This window comes from Tursiops truncatus, chromosome 11 (assembly GCF_011762595.2).
Source record: "Tursiops truncatus isolate mTurTru1 chromosome 11, mTurTru1.mat.Y, whole genome shotgun sequence".
Taxonomy (NCBI): domain Eukaryota; kingdom Metazoa; phylum Chordata; class Mammalia; order Artiodactyla; family Delphinidae; genus Tursiops; species Tursiops truncatus.
Window position 1 is genome coordinate 47,844,416 of NC_047044.1, and position 19,023 is coordinate 47,863,438.

Below are 19,023 nucleotides of genomic sequence, written 5' to 3' on the forward strand. Positions count from 1 at the left end.
ATACAAACATGCAAATAAAATGCCTCAATGGGGACTTCCCTGGTGGTCCAGTGGTTAAGAATCTGCCTTCCAATGCAGGGGATGCGGGTTCGATCCCTGGTTGGGGTACTAAGATCCCACATGCCCTGGGGAAGCTAAGCCCACATGCTCTGGAGCCCACCCTCTGGAGCCCATGCGCCACAACTAGAGAGAAGCCTGCGCACGGCAACAAAGATCCCATGTGCCTCAACTAAGACCTGACACCCAAAAAAAAAAAAAAAAAAAAAAAGCCCCAATGGAAAAAAAATTTAAAGCACTCTTAAGTCATTTTTATCTAGGAATAATTTACATCCAGTAAAACAAGCAGATCTTAAGCATACAATTAAATGAGTTTGGGCATATGCCAATACCCCCACAACCACAGACACAGCCCTCATTCAGATTTAAAACACTTCCAGGGACTTCCCTGGTGGTCCAGCAGTTAAGAATCTGCCTTCCAATGCAGCGGATGCGGGTTCCATCCCTGGTCGAGGAACTAAGATCCCACATGCCATGTGGCAGCTGAGCCTGCGCACCGCAACTACTGAGACTGCACGCCACAACTAGAGAGAAGCCTGCACGCCGTAACGAAAGATCCCGTGTGCCGCAACTAAGACCCGACACAGCAAAATAAATATTTGAAAATTTATATTAAAAAAAGATTTAAAACACTTCCATTACCCAGACAGTTCCCAATGTGCCTCTTCCCACTTAATTACCCCAACACCGTTTTCTTGACTCTAGTGATCTCTTTCTTATTTGCCAAGGCCATACCTCTTCTAGGAAAAACTTCTGTGTCTTTGATAAACTTCCAATATAATCTCAACTCTTGCACTTACACTGGTAAATTACAAAAATGGTGACTTTGACAACTGCAACATAACAACAGGACTTATGGCCAACTTTTTTTTTTTTTTTGCGGTACACGGGCCTCTCACTGTTGCGGCCTCTCCCGTTGCGGAGCACAGGCTCCAGACGCACAGGCCCAGCGGCCACGGCTCACAGGCCCAGCCGCTCCGCAGCATGTGGGATCCTCCCAGACCGGGGCACGAACCGCGTCCCCTGCATCAGCAGGCGGACTCACAACCACTGCGCCACCAGGGAAGCCCACGGCCAACTTTTAAAATGTCAAAATTAATACTTTAAGAGGAATTATAAATATAGAAAAATTATGAGACAAAAATAACATTCAATAATCTTCTCTAATTGGTATTCTGAAGCCTCAAAATAAAATGACTAAGATTGTCTCTCTTTACTCCCCTGCTCAAACCTTTGGAAACCTACCCTCCCTGAATCATTGTCTCTTTATACTATCCACAATACCCTTCTATTCCATCTGCTCCTTACCCATACCTCTGAAATGAACTACCTTTCTTGGGGGTTTCTCAGCAAAGGAAAAATTATACTAAACAACCGCCTCTTTAAATTGCTGAAGTGGAAGTCAGAGCTATAGAAACTGAATTTAAAGACTGGTCTAGAATTTAGTTGGGAGTTATGCTTAAAGATTTTTCTAAATCTCAGGTAGACTGACAGAAATTTGTTGCAGGATCCCAACTTACTTACTAATTACTCAATTTCATCATAGAGGAAAAAGGTTAAAAGCAGCATGATAGTCAGGACCAGATTCAAACAGCCCAGCCTGTTAAAAAAAAAAAAATTGGCCTTGAGAGAACAAGAACCTATTTAGGAAATACACTATTTCAGGGCTAGATTGGTCAACATTTAGTATTGTAGACAAAATGAACACTACATGATAGGAAACAAAATAAAAATTGACTCCAGGAAATTTTAAAGGGAGACATGTCCCTTCTTTCTGTAAATGGGCTCAGACCTGAATAGGAAACTGAAAATGGAAAATCAGAAAATCTACAATAGTTGAGCATTTTCAGAGATCCTCACAAAGTAAACAAGCTAAAAAGAAAAATTAAACCAAAAGGTCTTTGTTTTCTAAGAAATGGGGGCCTATGGGTGAGGAAACTTGTACATACTGACTAAAAAAAGTAAACATTTATGTGAACTGCATTTCTTAATGCGATGCCTGGGGTCCTACTTCCCAGTTGCTTCATTTACCCATAAATGAGTATTACTTGTTGCTAGAATGAGTCAGGTTCATCCATATTATTGCTTCTATCAGTAATTTGTGTTCCTTCTATCTTTTATTGATAAAAAGCAGATCCACTGTATGGATATAGATAACATTTTCTTTATCCATTCACCCGCTCATGGACATTTGGTTTGTTTCCAGCTTGTGGATATTATAAATAATGCTTATCAATTTGTTTTAATTTTAGTAACTCAACCAAGAATTTTTACTGCAGATCTCTAAGATCACAGGAAATTGAGAACATTTCAAATTTTGAAGTAGGAAATATGAAAGTCATCAATAGACTTTCAAATTTAAAAACATAGTGACAAAACACATCTAACTTACCAATAAGCAGCTTTCTAACAAGGAACACTGGTAAGTAACAACCACAAATGAACAGTCATTCTCTTTCATTAATTTTTTTGGCCAGTATTTCCTAATATGGACAAACGACCAAAATATTTTTATTTAAATCCTAATAAATACCAATGCTACGGATATTATTTTCCTTAAAAAAAAAAAAAGTCTAGCAGTATGAAAGCCAAGATTTGAGCTAATACCTGTTTTTCAAATCTGTGCCTTCTACTACACCAGCTTTGAAAAACTGTTCACATATTCTAAGCCTGGGATAAAACGTGGATTTCATTATGAATGCCAACTCTGATTGACTGGCAATGACCATTACTTCTGTTTTAAAAATTTCATGCACAATTTTAAGATGGGTGGAGTTATAACAGAATTTCAAAGGGATTTGTGATAACTGCTGTTTGAGACATTGAGAACAACTGTTCTCTTTCACTGAACTCCAAAAGAGGGACAATTTTGACAGCACAGCATAGTGGTTCACAGCACCTAAGTTTTAAATCCTCGTTCTGTATAACCTTGGCAAGTCATGAAACCTTTCAGAGCTTCCCTTTCCTTACAGGGAAAATGGAGACAGTAATGCCTACATGGTAAGGTTGTGAGATGGATACACAAGAGCATAAACTCCACAAAAACAACAATTTTTGTCTGTTTTATAATATCCCCGAACCTCAAACAGTGACTGACATATAGTATGTGCTCAACTAATTAAAGAATGAAATGTAGTGATTTCCCTCAAGAGTACTTACACATAGTAATAATCAATAAAAGATAGCTTTAAAAATAATTATAACAGCAATGGTCTGGGCTACTGCTCAATACAGTGTAGGAGAACTGATGTTCCCTCAGTTGAGAATCACTGCTCTACCCTTTTACCTACTAGCTTAATAAAACATTAAGAATGCAGGAGGAGGGCTGCTATCCAGCTTCTGTCTAATTTAGAAAGTTTCTTCTAGTTAGGCAAAAAGGTACAATGCATAGCCAGAACTATTTTATACAATGCATAGCCTAAAACTATTTTCCAATCATATGTGGGTTTCTATCCTTAATTTAGTCCTCCTGTCACTACAACCAGTTTGGAACATGTTAAAATCAACTGAACTATATTATAATTCTTTAGCTATACTTACTATTTAAGCATCATCTAAGAGGCATTTTTATTTATTTATTTTAAACATCTTTATTGGAGTATAATTACTTTACAATGGTGTGTTAGTTTCTGCTTTACAACAAAGTGAATCAGTTATACATATACATATGTTCCCATATCTCTTCCCTCTTGGGTCTCCCTCCCTCCCACCCTCCCTATCCCACCCCTCTAGGTGGTCACAAAGCACCGAGCTGATCTCCCTGTGCTATGTGGCTGCTTCCCACTAGCTATCTGTTTTACATTTGGTAGTTTATATAAGTCCATGCCACTCTCTCACTTTGTCACAGCTTACCCTCCCCCCTCCCCATATCCTCAAGTCCATTCTCTAGTAGGTCTGTGTCTTTATTGCCATCTTACCCCTAGGTTCTTCATGACCTTTGTTTTTTCTTCTCCTTAGATTCCTTTTATATGTGTTAGCATATGGTATTTGTTTTTCTCTTTCTGACTTACTTGACTCTGTATGACAGACTCTAGGTCCATCCACCTCACTACAAATAACTCAAATTCGTTTCTTTTTATGGCTGAGTAATATTTCACTGTATATATGTGCCACATCTTCTTTATCCATTCATCCGATGATGGACACTTAGGTTGTTTCCATCTCCTGGCTATTGTAAACAGAGCTGCAATGAACATTTTGGTACATGACTCTTTTTGAATTATGGTTTTCTAAGAGGCACTTTTAGAATACATTTTAACATCTCTGAAACTGGAATGTACCTTATAGCAAACTCCCTTGTCAATACAAAAAGCTAATTATATGTCAGTATTTTTAATCATTTAAAAATGTAGTTTAGGGAGAAAGACTGGGAAATAACTCTCCTGTAAGTCTTTAAAAAACATTACAATGGGGCTTCCCTGGTGGCACAGTGGTTGAGAGTCCGCCTGCCGATGCAGGGGACATGGGTTCATGATCCGGTCCGGGCAGATCCCACATGCCGCAGAGCGGCTGGGCCCGTGAGCCATGGCCGCTGAGCCTGCGCGTCTGGAGCCTGTGCTCCGCAACAGGAGGCCACAGCAGTGAGAGGCCCGTGTACCGCAAGAAAAAAAAATATATATATATATTGGTAACTACTGGCAGTTAAAAAAAGGGGGGGGGGATTGGATGAAGGCAGTCAAAAGGTATAAACTTCCAGTTATAAGTGCATAAAAGGGATGTAATGTATAACATGATAAATTAACACTGCTTATATTACACAAAAGTTCCTAATAGAGTAATAAATCTTAGGAGTTCTCATTACAAGGAAAATATTATTTTCTATTTCTTTAATTTTGTATCTATACGAGATGATGGATGTTCATTAACTTATTGTGGTAATCATTTCATGATGTATCTAAGTCAGTTCATTATGCTGCGCACCTTAAGCTTATACAGCGCTTGTACGTCAACTTTATCTCAATAAAACCAGGAAAAAAAAGTGGCCATTAGAAAATCAAAAATGCCAAGTTTAGCCTGTCACTCAACTCACAATGAATTATAAAATATTCATGTTGGCAAAAAAGGGAATTTTTCAGATAAATAACATGCTGATTGTGATGTATGTTTAAAGAAAAGACAAGCTTAAAAGAACCAATTAAAATTCTTTCAATTCTATTTTTAAACCTTAATAACTAGTATGCCTCTTCTCAAAAAGGGCTAAGAGTTAACTATTAAACATTACAAAATTAAACTTATTATTTTAAGTGCTTTATAGAAAAATACTCTATACAATGTAAATATTGACATTTTAAACATTTTCCTCTCTTATATAAGCTGTATTTGTCTTTTTTATTAATTATCATGCTAAAAAATCTGGAAAGAAAAGATAAATAGGGTAGCAAAGTATTTAAGTTCTAAGTACTTGGATTGTATTCTGAGAAGCCTGTTGATCTGTTGTGCCTTCTTGTACATAAGTAGGAAATAAGGATTAAGACACACACAAAGATACAAAGTATCTTAGAAATTATTAGAAGTATATTAGAAATTACTGACAGATGGTAACTAGACATCATGGTGATCATAACTTTCATAATGCATATAAACGTTGAATCACTTGAAACTAATATAACATTGTTATACTTCAGTTAAAAAAAAATTTACAGAGTTCTGACTATTATGTATTATTGCAGTGGACTGCCATTTAAAGAGATGGGAAGAACAATTAAAACTATTTTATAATCAACAGAAAAACTGACACTGAAAGAGACTTTAACAACCTTCAAGTTAACGGCAACACCATCAAAAAGTGTTAGATGAAGATGTCAGCAATGGCGGATATCTCGGCTAAACATTTTGCCAAGAATTATGGTGCTATTGGTCAACTGTAAAACATTCTAGTTTGATTTCCATTGTAGGTGATGGGATTTGATTTTGTTGGTTTATATATGCTCTCTTTTATGGCATTTCTTGTACGTAATGGCATTTATCCAAAAAATCTGAATGCAGTTTGGAAGTTATCTGTAATGAATTATAAATTAACAATAACCTGTTTATATATTAATCTGAAATTCCAGAATTATTTGAATCAAGCTTTAATCTATGAATTCACCAATTATATTAACTCATTAGTTAATGAGGGAAACTCAAATGCCCCTTTTTTGGGGGGTGGCTAAACAGGCAAGAACATAGAATACGTGCAAAATGAATTTATCAGTAGTGCCATTTCTCATTTATACTTCTTCATCAGCGAGAAAGTGCATATACACAAGTAGACATTTATCCAGTTATAAATATGAAGCATGATTCACACAGCTTCTCCAACAATCTAACATTCCAGATGAAGAAAATCAATTACATTTGTAAAGAACTATCAAAACACGGAAAATTCCACTATGGTTACAACTGGAACTATTTTCTACACTAATTTTTCAAATGTATAAATATTTCTGCTACTTATCTATGAATAAAAAATTTAGGGGGTAATTTTCGGTATTATATGTCGTTTGCATTTAAAGATTCCTAATTTTAGTTACTTACATAGATCCCCTAAAATTTGTAGGACTACAACCAACTCCTGGATCAATCGAAATAAGTGATACATTAGAGACTTATCTTTGCTTTCATTGGTTCTTTTTATCAGTTTAAGCAAGTGTTTAATTCTAGTCTCAGAGAAAAATCATAGCAAAGATATGTAATGACAAGAAAATAAAACCCCTATGGTTCCTTCTCAAGTCAAGTTTCAGTGTCGGCTTTGTAATTGCTTGAAATGAAAGTTGAGGAAAGAAGACACAATCATATTCTACATAAAGTTCAGTAAATTTATTTAAGATAATATTTCATCAATCAGAAATGATTGGCATTTTTACAAAAATACAAAACAATAATGGATGCTATAACGATTCTGAGCAGAAAATTCTGAAGACATTTATGAGTCAAAGAAAATAAAAATCAGTAAAGTTTTAGTCTAAATGTATTCACTATATAAAAGTACATATCAAAAAGCAAACAACTGATTCAATTATCTACCATTCTGTATTGCATATTTTTCCTTAACAAGACCTAGGGCACACCCAAGTTCAGATATTACTGTCCCCAATTAAGAACTATAAGAGTAAATCTAAATATCATCGGGGGAATTTTAAAAAGCATTACAAAATGATAAACAGATGTACTAAAAAAAACCTCTTGGCTATTTACTTCATGTTGACATTTACTGAAGACCTACAGTGAACCAAGAATTGTGCTAGAACCTGATGATTAAAAAAGAAAACCTAAGACATGACACCTTCTAATCAAGATTACTGTATTATAGCATTCAATATTCAACATTCATATGTGAGTCCCTTCTGTATGTTAGGCTCTGTTCCAGGCAAAGGGAATAAAGCAGTGAATAAAAGACACTGCCCCAATAATTTACTGCCCCGGGGTGGGGTGGGGGAACAAATAAAATCAATATAAAATATGTCAATCTGACAAGCATTATGGAGAAAAGCATATAAAACAAGTTAAGGGAGATAGTGTGGGAATGGAGAGATTATAGCTCAGTACCCAGTCATTTCAACAAATTGATATTAAATCCTATTTTTAACAAAACACTCTACCATTAGGCTTTGTTCTGTTCAGTAACTTTAATATTTTTGGTGGGATAATGTTCCAACTAATTTGTGGCTGAAGTTAAATGTGGATTGGGGAGAGTCACAGAGATTTGTCTAGGATCCACGAGAGAGCTCATGGCTTCTATGCCCCTTCTTCCTTTGCTAATAGGGGTATAAATGGGATTTCTGGAGGAATCTAAACATTAGCTGGTCTTAGGAGGTACCGTTATTCAACATGTACAAAATGCCCCTCGGTGATTTCCTTTGCCAGCTCTGGACAGGAGGATATTCATGATTCCCCCCATTGTGTAGAAAGAATAACACATAGATCAGGATAGAAGAGAATGCTCCTGACTCATGAATACTCAGGATGCAGTCCTTAGGAGGGTAGTGTCCAGGAAACATCTTTGAAGTATTCCTCGCACTATCTCAGCCCACATTGATCGTTCCTCTTTCTGACAGGCTGCACCAAATACTTTAGGATTTAATCATACACTATCTTGTCTTCTAAGAGGAGGAAAAAAGTTGTAGAAAGCAACATTATCTTGTGATTTAAGAGGCTTGGCTCTATTTTAGAAGTTAAATAATTTGAGATAAATAAATTTATTCTCAATTTCCAGGTTCCTTTGTCTGTAAAATGAGGAAATAAGGGAAAGTGAAGTATTGAGCAGAGATGCCTTACTCAGCCCGGTAGGCATGCAAATGCCTCAAGCAGCAAGGTGTTAATATTAGGGAATGGTGTGGATTGCAGCCAAATAGAGCGAATGCTTATACAGCTAAAATCTTTCAAATTCTAAAAACTGTGAATACTGTGAAAACCAACAAATCTATTTGAGTTACGGAGATTTGGACACCAGTTTTTTACTTCTGGACTGGATGAACTCTAAGGTCCCTTTCAATTCCAAAATGTACTGTTACATCAAGTTTTGAAGAATTATAATTCAGATATAATTTTTAAAGTATCCTAACGTTATATTCCCTCTTCTTAATTAATATAAAAAACGATACACAGTTGACCCTCGAACAACATGGGTTTGAACCATGTGGGATCCACTTATACATGAATTTTTAAAAATAAATACGTACTACACAATTGGAGGTTGGTTGACTCCTTGGATGCTCAGGGCTGACTGTAAAGTTATACTTGAATTTTCGACTGCACGTGTATTGGTCCACCTAACCCTCGTGTTGTTCAAGGGTCAATTGTAAAATTCTATGTTTGTAATAAAATTTAATGATAATGTAAATATTCTTTTCCTAACTTCATAATGGAGGGTTAATATTATATAGACATTTTAGAATTATCATCTTTCAAATATAATATAGATAAAACTAAATAAAAGACTGGAAACAATAAGGACAATCTCCCTATTCATAGGCTGTCCTATGGGAAAATCTGTCAACAACTACTGGGCATTCAACCAAGGCAAGATGCAAACGCCTTCTACATTTTCTTCTTCCTTCTGGCATGCTAGTCCAAGATGCTTTGTGCAGTTAAGGCTTCTTTCAAAGTAATTTAAGATTAGGGCATGGGCATGAGATTCTCCCTCAGGAAATATACTTCTCTTCAACTATCACCCCAAAAGAAGAGATTGGTTGTAGAGGGGATTATACATATTGATTATGGGGATTAAGATTGGGAAGTAAAATATAAAAAGAAGTAAAAAGTGGTTGTAAAGGAGAAGTCTATATATAAAATATGCAAAAAATGTGGAGTGGGGACCAAATGTCACCAGGCTGACCCATAAAACATTGAATAATAGATTCTAATTAAAGACTGCTTTAATCCTATCCAGGATAAAATATAATACACCATCAAACCAAAGGAATTAAGGAAACTTTGGTTATATTAATCCAGTAACAAAATTTGTATCCACAAGGTTACCTTGAAAATGCTTGAAATCAAGATTATCTTGAAAAGCAAATACACTGATTCTTTGTTTTTAAATGATGGACCTATGTTTCAATAACACAAAGCAATCCTATATTTTAAGCAAAACAAATAATCAACTGATATTTTTAGAGACATTCCTTAACCAAGTGTGGCTAATTCATTATCAATAAATAAAGAAGCCATTTGGCTAAGTTTGAGGACCAAACTTAGTTTTTCCTTATACCATAAAAGTAAAACTTAAAAGTAAAACTTATACTACCTTTGCAGCCCAGGGTGGTAAAACATGGATTCTAGAAATAAGAAAACCTAGAACTGGCCACCTATGCAATTTACAAGTGACCTGTCACTTATTTCTAGGCTTGTGTTTTTATGTGTAAAATGTGGACAATGATAATACCAATTTCACAGAGTTGATGGGCAGATTAAATAAGAATATATATTATCTATAAAAGCCTTAAGTGTTAGTCATTAACATTATCAATTAGATGCAGAGTAGCCATTATTTATTTATTTTGGTGTTCCCTATTTGGTCTAGAAATGTTTGTTGAATAAAAGAATGACTATCTAAAGACTAATAATTCATTTCCAGCAAAGGAAAGAAATACTTAGATTTTTAAAAGACCACTAACAAGTTACTTTTTTAGGTAAATTGCCATGTAAGTTCATCAGTTATTGACAGATGTCATGAATTCCAATGGAATTCTTGACATTAAAAAAAAATGAGGGGGACTTCCCTGGTGGCAAAGTGGTTAAGAATCCGCTTGCTAATGCAGGGGACACGGGTTCAAGTCCTAGTCCAGGAAGATTCTCACATGCCGCGGAGCAACTAAGCCCGTGCGCCACCACTGCTGAGCCTGCACTCCAGAGCCCGCGAGACACAACTACTGAGCCAGTACCAAAGCCTGTGCGCCTAAAGCCGGTGCTCCACAACAAGTGAAGCCACCGCAATGAGAAGCCCCGCGCTCTGCAGCAAAGAGTAGCCCCCGCTAGCCACAACTAGAGGAAGACTGAGTGCAGCAACGAAGACCCAATGCAGCCAAAAATAATAAAATAAATAAATAAATAAAAATAATAAAAAAGAGAAGACTTAAAAAAAAAAAAATGAGGGGACTTCCCTGGAGTTCCGGTGGTTAAGACTCCGCACTTCTACTGCAGGGGGCATGGGTGTGATCCCTGGTTGGGGAACAAAGATCCAGCATGCCACGCAGCGTGGCCAAAAAAATAAAGAAAGAAAAAAAAGAAAAGGAAAAGGGGGGGAGGGGAGGAGAAGAAAGAACGTTTGAGATGCTTTGGGCATATATCTTTAAAAAAATTTTTTTTTAATATTAGTTTCTTATATTTGCCCTGTAGGAATTGAAATTTCAGTAGAAAAGAAAATGCTCTGGGCTTCCCTGGTGGTGCAGTGGTTGGGAGTCTGCCTGCCAGTGCGGGGGGGGACACGGGTTTGAGCCCTGGTCCGGGAGGATTCCACATGCGGCGGAGCAGCTGATCCTGTGCGCCACAACTACTGAGCCTGCGCTCTGGAGCTTGTGTGCCGCAGCTGCTGAAGCCTGGTGCCTAGAGCCCGTGCTCCACAACAGGAGAGGCCACGGCGATGAGAGGCCTGTGCACCGCAGTGAAAGAGTGGCCCCCACTCACTGAAGCTAGGGAGAGCCTGCACACAGCAACGAAGACCCAAAGCAGCCAGGAATTTAAAAAAAAAAAAAAAAAAAAGCTCTACAGCACAAATAGTATTAAAACCAACAACTTTTGGGTTCCAGAGACACCTACTCTCAACCCCATAATCTGACTTATTTATTATTATTTTTAATCTGACTTATTCTTTAAATCAGTCTCATTAATAAATGTAAAAAATAGGTTATAATAAGAAACAATACTTAAAAAGTGATCAGCGACATTTCATAGTTCCTTTCCATTAAAATTCTCCAAATAGCTACAGTCAAATTAAAATTCTTCCAAAACATTGGTAACTAGCAATTTTCCTATCCTCAAGTTGTTCAGCTACGACCTCCCCCCTTTCATCCCCCCCAGTTTGAAATTCTGTGATCTTAAATTATAAATAAAGGGCTAAGTAAAAACACTTAACTACTGGTTCCTGAAGTCAAGTGACACTACTCCCACTAAGCACTTTCTGGGGAGATGATACTTGATTTCTCCTTTCCGCCTCCAACTCCCGAAGTAGTATTTTAGCAGCTAAAGAGGATTACTGTGCTCTCTTCTCACTCCTAAATAAAATTAACTAATTCAAACATTAAAAGAAACTGGACTAATCTTTTGGACACAATGACAGTGTTCAAAACTTCTGAGCAGATTAAAAAATTATTTTTTGGAGGAAAAATTAAGAGGTCCAAACATTACCTCACACCCTCTTTTAAAAATGTTTCCAATCTTACTAACTTAAATTCTGCCAAGAAAGGTCTTCTCTGTGAACTAGATTTCTAAATCTAGTCGAGCATAGAATTTGTAGACTGTCAAACTGTTTTACAGCATTTTCTCTATTCTGACCATATTTATAACACCTCACAGAGGAATAAAATTCTTCCTTTACCCTTTTCATGGACTAATGTTGCCAGTAAATGAAGCTTATTCTAACATATACTATGACATGCAATTTAAAGTCATGTTTCCAGTTTTATTATTGGACTTTTCACTGTAGTTACCTTTCGAAGTTCAGTACTTGATCACATCTCTGAGAGAATATATTAACTACAGCATAAAAATTTATCACTAATCTAACAACTGCAGAAAAACCATATAAAGAAATCTTAATAGATTTCTCAGTCAACAATACATGAGCAACGTAGTTAAGTGACAAAAAAAACAGAGATCCCAAAAATGTTTCAAAATCAGGCAAGAAGAAATAATGGGGGCTCAAGATCACCATATTAGTTTCTATCAGATCCCTCCAAACAGGCTGGATTTGGAGGGATCTGACAGATTCCTCTCCCCTGCTCCCCAGGTCCTTGGACATGTCCTAAAAATTAACCTGTCAGTTTTTTTCCTCTGTCAGATCTAGCTGTAAATTCTATAGGCATACATAACTCAAAATCTGCTGTGTCTTCTGAACTGAATTTAGGTAACCCAAGTATGGACATTAACTGTATTATTTGCTATATATCTTAGAATCTGATACACACACACACATACTCACTCACACGGAGGCCTTAGTTAACTGTATTTTAAATTGAAAAAACAAACAAACAAATGGTAAAATAGGAAAATATAACAACAGTTAAGAGCACAGGGCTTCCCTGGTGGCGCAGTGGTTAAGAGTCCGCCTGCCAACGCAGGGGACACGGGTTCGAGCCCTGGTCTGGGAAGATCCCACATGCTGCGGAGCAACTAAGCCCGTGTGCCACAACTACTGAGCCCTCATGCCACAACTACTGAAGCCCGTACGTCTAGAGCCCATGCTCCGCAACGAGAAGCCACCACAATGAGAAGCCTGCGCAGTGCAACGAAGAGTAGCCCCCGCTCGCTGCAACTAGAGAAAGCCAGCACGCAGCAACAAAGATCCAACACAGCCAAAAATAAATAAATTAATTAAAAAAAAAAAAGCATAGACTTTAGATCTGATTTCCTGGATTAGAATGCTAGTTCTAACACATATTAGCTAAGTGACCTTGGTCATGATATTTTAACCTCTCTGTGCCTCATTTCCTCATCTGAAAATGGGAAAAAACAGTACTTCTTAAAATTAAAAAAAATTTCAAATAAAATAAATTATTCCATGCAAAATGCTTAACACAAAATAAGCAGTCAGTAAATGGTACTTGAAAATTTTTTTATCCTATCTAGCTGTCTACAGTGCTTAAAACTTGAAGCACCTATAAGACTTCAAAAGCATACTATAGTATACTACAGAAAATTGTATACCCTAAGGAGTTGTCATTTGTCTCTCTTCTCCACCCCATTACCAAGTCTGATCCATTCTACCCTGATGTTTCTGAAATCAATTCCATTCTCTCCACTCCATTACCTCATAAGAACTCTCATTTCTCATGTGGAAAAAGGGGGGATACAGGATGCAAATATGAAGGGAAAACGTTAATTTACTATACACTTGAATGTCCATGAACAGATTAGAGATGTTAGTTTTAACTGTGAAGACAAAGAGGTAGGGCATTCCAGAAATCTGAGAAAAAACAAATATGACAGCTATATTTCGGTGGCTTTTACATCCCAGAAGATGCTTTGTAAGTATGGAACTTTAAAATGTTTATAGTGTTTGTACTGTGTTAGCTCGCAATCAAGTCAATTTTACAGAACAAAATGCTATGGGTGCAGAGAAGAGAACTGTCTGACTGTAAGGATATATCAGGCAAGGTTTCACTAAGTGGATATTTAAGCCAGACCAGTGGATATTTTAAGGGAATAGGGAGGTTCACTGAGAGATAAGGGCATTCCAGGAAAAAGGACTAGCATGAGAGAATTCATTACATCATGAGTGCATGGGGAAGGGGGTTAGGTACAAGAGGAAGGGGAGCCTTGACCTGCATTCTATAAGAAACAGAAACAAAGTTTGCAAGTTGGGAAATGATATGAACATATCTGTGTTTTAGAAAGAATACAGAAGCAGAGTATTAGTTTCCTGAACTCTGGGAATTCAGTAGGAGTTTAATGCAGGTAAGAGATGGTGACCTAAGTCAGTGTAGTGGCAGAAGGAATAAAGAGAAAGGATATTTGAGAAATTTCTAAGTCAGACTCAAGAGAACATGAGGACAGACAACACTGGGTGAGGAAAGGAAGATGAGATGCAGCATGATCAAAAAGATGGATAGTGACACCATTAAAACAGATAGGGAGCCTAAGAGGAACACACTTGGTTTAGTAGGTATCTTTTATCTTTTGGAATAGGTCTCAAAGACAATGGAGGAAAAACTGACAACAGTATGGACATGGCAGTAGCATCTTTTATTCTCAAAGCGATTAGAAAGAAGATGCTCAATGCCTGTGTTCAAAAGGCTTCAGGTACAGAACGGACACTGATTTGTTTAGGAAGATTATAAATGTACCATGTGTAATTTGTTTCACTCAATATTTCTGGTGTATTAATTTGAAATATACAATTTATTTAGATGATTACAAATCTCAATTTAAGGTTTTATAATTTTAGTTGTAAGCCTTTATCTTTGATGGAGTCTTTTGCCAGTTTATGAGAAAAAGGAATATGAACAGAAAAAATTAGCACTGTACAAAACCAAAAATCTTTCTAGGCTTAATGAGCTTCTCAGTGTAAAATACTCAGTGACTAGCTTGTATTGTATGTACAATAAACCATAACATATAAAAATCACTTGCCTAGACTGTGTCTTTGGACTTGGTCCTTCGTCCTTTTCCTCTTTATCTTAAGCCTTCTGTAAACAGGGCAGAAGTAAGCACCTTACATCCTATTTCTGATTTCTCTAGGAATAAATAGATACTACGGCTATGGTGACACCATTGCTAGTGTTTACTCAACATTCTTTTAAGGTCTAGTCTAAAAATAAAATGTATCTATTAAAAATCAACAAAAACTACTACAAGCAAAGAAATGCAGATTTCCTCCTTCTCTTGTGAAAAGGACACCATTCTTTTTTGACTTTAATCTAAATGTTCCCATTTTCTTGTCTTCTCAAGTCTTTTCATCACCCAAATCTGACCTTTACATTTCTATACAGGAATATAATGTTGGATACACTTGCTTTAAAGGCTCAACAATGTCCATGATATAAGCTGGCAAGTCTCACAAGGTGGCAAAAAGAACCATAAAAAGCTAAAATAACAAAAGGACTCTATTCACATTCTTAAAACAAGAAAAATAATGAAAGGATAACAACCAAGCACACCATCCCAGAAGAGCCTATTTTAGCCAATAGATTAATCAAATTAAGGACATCTTTTTGGTATAAGTAACAATATTTTTAATGGCTCCTTTCCATCAATACTACCAGGCACAGTGCATGTCTCAGAATAGTTTATGTCCCACAATGGCTCAACTGCTGACCAAATTTGTAAGGATTTTTAGTAGCCACTTTAAGTTATATACCTGCTATTAGAGAGATCTCAGCCATGGTGTTCTCTGATTTACATAACATGAACACATACAAAAGCTAACTGCAGCACAGGAATGACTAGGCACACACTACCCTAGATGTTTCCTTACAAACACTGTCTCTGTTAATCTGTGATCAAAGCTTAAACCGCTTTAAGAGGAAAATTTCAAGCTGCCTAGGACTTTGCTATATCTAATAAAGTACATTTAAATAAAGCATTAATCATCCGACAGATGATACAATTTTAAGAAATTTAGTAGCACCACCTTCTGATAAGGACACCATGATGTCATACACAAATATATTCCTAAATAATTAATCAAATGCACTTCTGTATTTTCATTTGAATATTAAAGAACATCTATCCAAAATAAATAATATTCAGAAACTTAAGAAATAAAAGCCCAAGTGTCCCAACACCCCTCTCCCACTAAGCCAACTGTCTAGTTACCAGGCATTTATTAAACTGTGCTAACACAGTGATAAGCAAAAAAGATAGCCACATCAAAGTGAAATCAGGGTGACCAATAGTCCTGATTTTAGCACTCAGTCTTATGTCCCAAGAAATCCTCAGTCCTGAGAAAAACAAGGTGGCTGGTCGTCTTTTGTGGAATACATATTGATAGGAATTTGCTTCCTCTCATGTTTCATAATTTTAAAGATGTGGAACTGTGAAGGCTTAGAAAACATCTTGCAGGGACTTCCCTGGTGGCGCAGGAGTTAAGACTCCACGCTCCCAGTGCGAGGGGACCCAGGGTTCGATCCCTGGCCACGGAACTAGATCCCACATGCATGCCGCAACTAAGAGCTCGCATGCCACACCTAAGGAACCCGCCTGCCACAACTAAGGAGCCTGCCTGCCACAACTAAGACCCAGCACAACCAAATAAATAAATAAAAACATCTTCCCGGCAATCAATAAAAAAAAAAAATCTTGCAAATGTACAACAAGCTTATTTTTTTTTCACAATGTGATCATACTCTTCTCTGAAATAAAACATGGACACTAAAAACCAAACTGTGTACATCACTTAGTATAAGAGCAAAGTTTGAGTGTGTATGGTAACAAACAATATTTGTATGGCCTTTACAATTTACAATGTATTTTGACACGACTTTTCTCATTTGGATAAAAATTCAAGGAATCTGTCATGAAGGAACACTGTCCCTTAATTAGAAAAGTATAGCTTTCATAGAATTAGTATCTGAATATGCATTAAGTGCAAGTGATCACAAGGGTTACAAAGATGAACGAAACATACTTGCTCTCAAGAAGCTTACAATTTTGTAAGAAAGGTGAGACAAAAATCATGGAAAATATCATGAGAAAAACAAAAATACTATGGAAATTCAGAAAAAGGTCGGCAGCAAAATGTAGGAATATGATTAGACTACAGTAGAAAGCACGGTCTGAGTGGACCTCAAGGTACAAAGGGACAGGAAAAAAAAATAGCAAGAGAGTCTACAGTTAAGATAATGAAGATCTCTGAGTATTAGTCAAGAGATTTGACTCATTTTGTAATCAACAGTACTGGATATTTTGAAGAAAAACATACCAATATTGAGAAAAACTAAAGCTACTTTTTTTAAAAAAATTAATTTTATTTATTTATTTTTGCTGTGTTGGGTCTTCGTTTCTGTGCGAGGGCTTTCTCCAGTTGTGGCAAGTGGGGGCCACTCTTCATTGCGGTGCGCGGGCCTCTCACTATCGTGGCCTCTCTTGTTGCGGAGCACAGGCTCCAGACGCGCAGGCTCAGTAGTTGTGGCTCACGGGCCTAGTTGCTCCGCGGCATGTGGGATCCTCCCAGACCAGGGCTCAAACCCATGTCCCCTGCATTAGCAGGCAGATTCTCAACCACTGCGCCACCAGGGAAGCCCTAAAGCTACTTTTTAAATAAAAGGAGTTCTAACAGAAATCTGGACAATACATCTAGAAAAGTTAAGCATTTTATTAAATATGATTAATATGTGGCCTACTTTTAAAATGCATGGATTGATTTGCAAGAAAAACCTGTAACAAAATGAAAACCAAAATTAAGAGGTCAGAAACAATATGCTGCATAGAGGAAAGAAGTTGCAAGGGACTGGCAGAAGATAGTTAAGACAACTGGTAATTTCAGTTTTATCCCACAACGCCGTACGAACACTAAGTACCTACTATGTTCAGGCAGTACAGATACTAGATCCACACATCTTAAGCCTCCCCCTTTTAATAACAGGATGTTCACTTTGATACCACAGCATCTGATATTTAAAGCATACTGAGATGAGATTACTTTTAGTTAACACCACGACCACAGAACATGGTACTTAGGGTATTTGCCTAAGATCTCACTTGTACTGACAAATGAGGCAGATGTATGGGCCAGGCCATATTTTTCCTCAAAAAGCCCCTTTGGATATGCCTAAAGCATAAAAAATACTCAGTTAAGGCTTAAATAGTTCATGGCCAGAGATCTATGTATAATGTTAATTGTTGCATAACCAACACTTAACACAGTGCCTGGAATACACAAGGCAATTATTTGTTGAATGAATCAAAACCAGTTTCTTGCCCTAGAGCAGGGGTTGGCTAATTCCAGCCCACAGGCTAAACTTCACCATGTCTGTTTTTCGTAAATAATGTTTTGTTGCAACACAGCCATACAACTGCGTACTGTCTATGGTTACTCCTACTAACACAGCAGAGTTGAGTGGTTGTGACAGAGAATACGTGGTCCACAAAGCCTAAGATATTTATTAACCGGCCCTTTACAGAAAGTTTGCTGATATGCCCTGGAAGAGATAAGGATAGATCTTGTCCATTAATTCACTGGTGGCAAATGGGTTTTAGCTCAAACAGCAACTCAAAATATTAATGGCTACCTGGAGTGCAGTGTTAATAATGATTCTGGACTCAAAGGGAAAGAGTTCTCAATTATCAATGTCTACTATGGTTTAGGGAAAGGAGAAACAGGACTGTAACTAAAAAACATTTGAAAATTTCTGCTGTAGAATATTTCACATAGCTAACATGTTGTCTGATAGTTTTACAAAGATGAATTAGTTAGCTGCAAAATAATACGCAAAAACCTCTACAACAACAACAAAAACCTTGAAAGGAATCACTGAGGATGGTCCACCTGAATGCTTAAGACTGTCTATCAAAAACAATTTTGGTTCTGGCATAGTTGATGTTGCTCTATTTTATAACATTCAACAGGCACCTTATACACTTAGTCAACAGATTCAGCTGTCAAGGCCATTTGTGAGGATGATAAAAAACAGTGTTATTAGGGGAACCTAATGTAGGACCCCAACATATCCCAAAACTCCATCAAGCTTTACAGATAAAACTGAAAAGGGCATCTTGGGTAAAGCACTAAATTTTTACATTTGGAGCTAAATCTGATCTATTAAATCTGCTCACTTTGATTTTGGAAGTAGTTAACATAATAAACAGCTTAAGATTAAAGCATTCATG

The 19,023-nt window shown here is 36.9% G+C and overlaps 1 protein-coding gene across 2 annotated transcripts in view; it reads right to left on the reverse strand.

Annotated features, from left to right (window-relative positions):
* The window catches only part of RAP1B (RAP1B, member of RAS oncogene family), a 46,649-nt gene that overhangs the window by 14,109 nt on the left and 13,517 nt on the right, over positions 1-19,023 (reverse strand). The gene's annotated exons all lie outside the window — the stretch shown is intronic.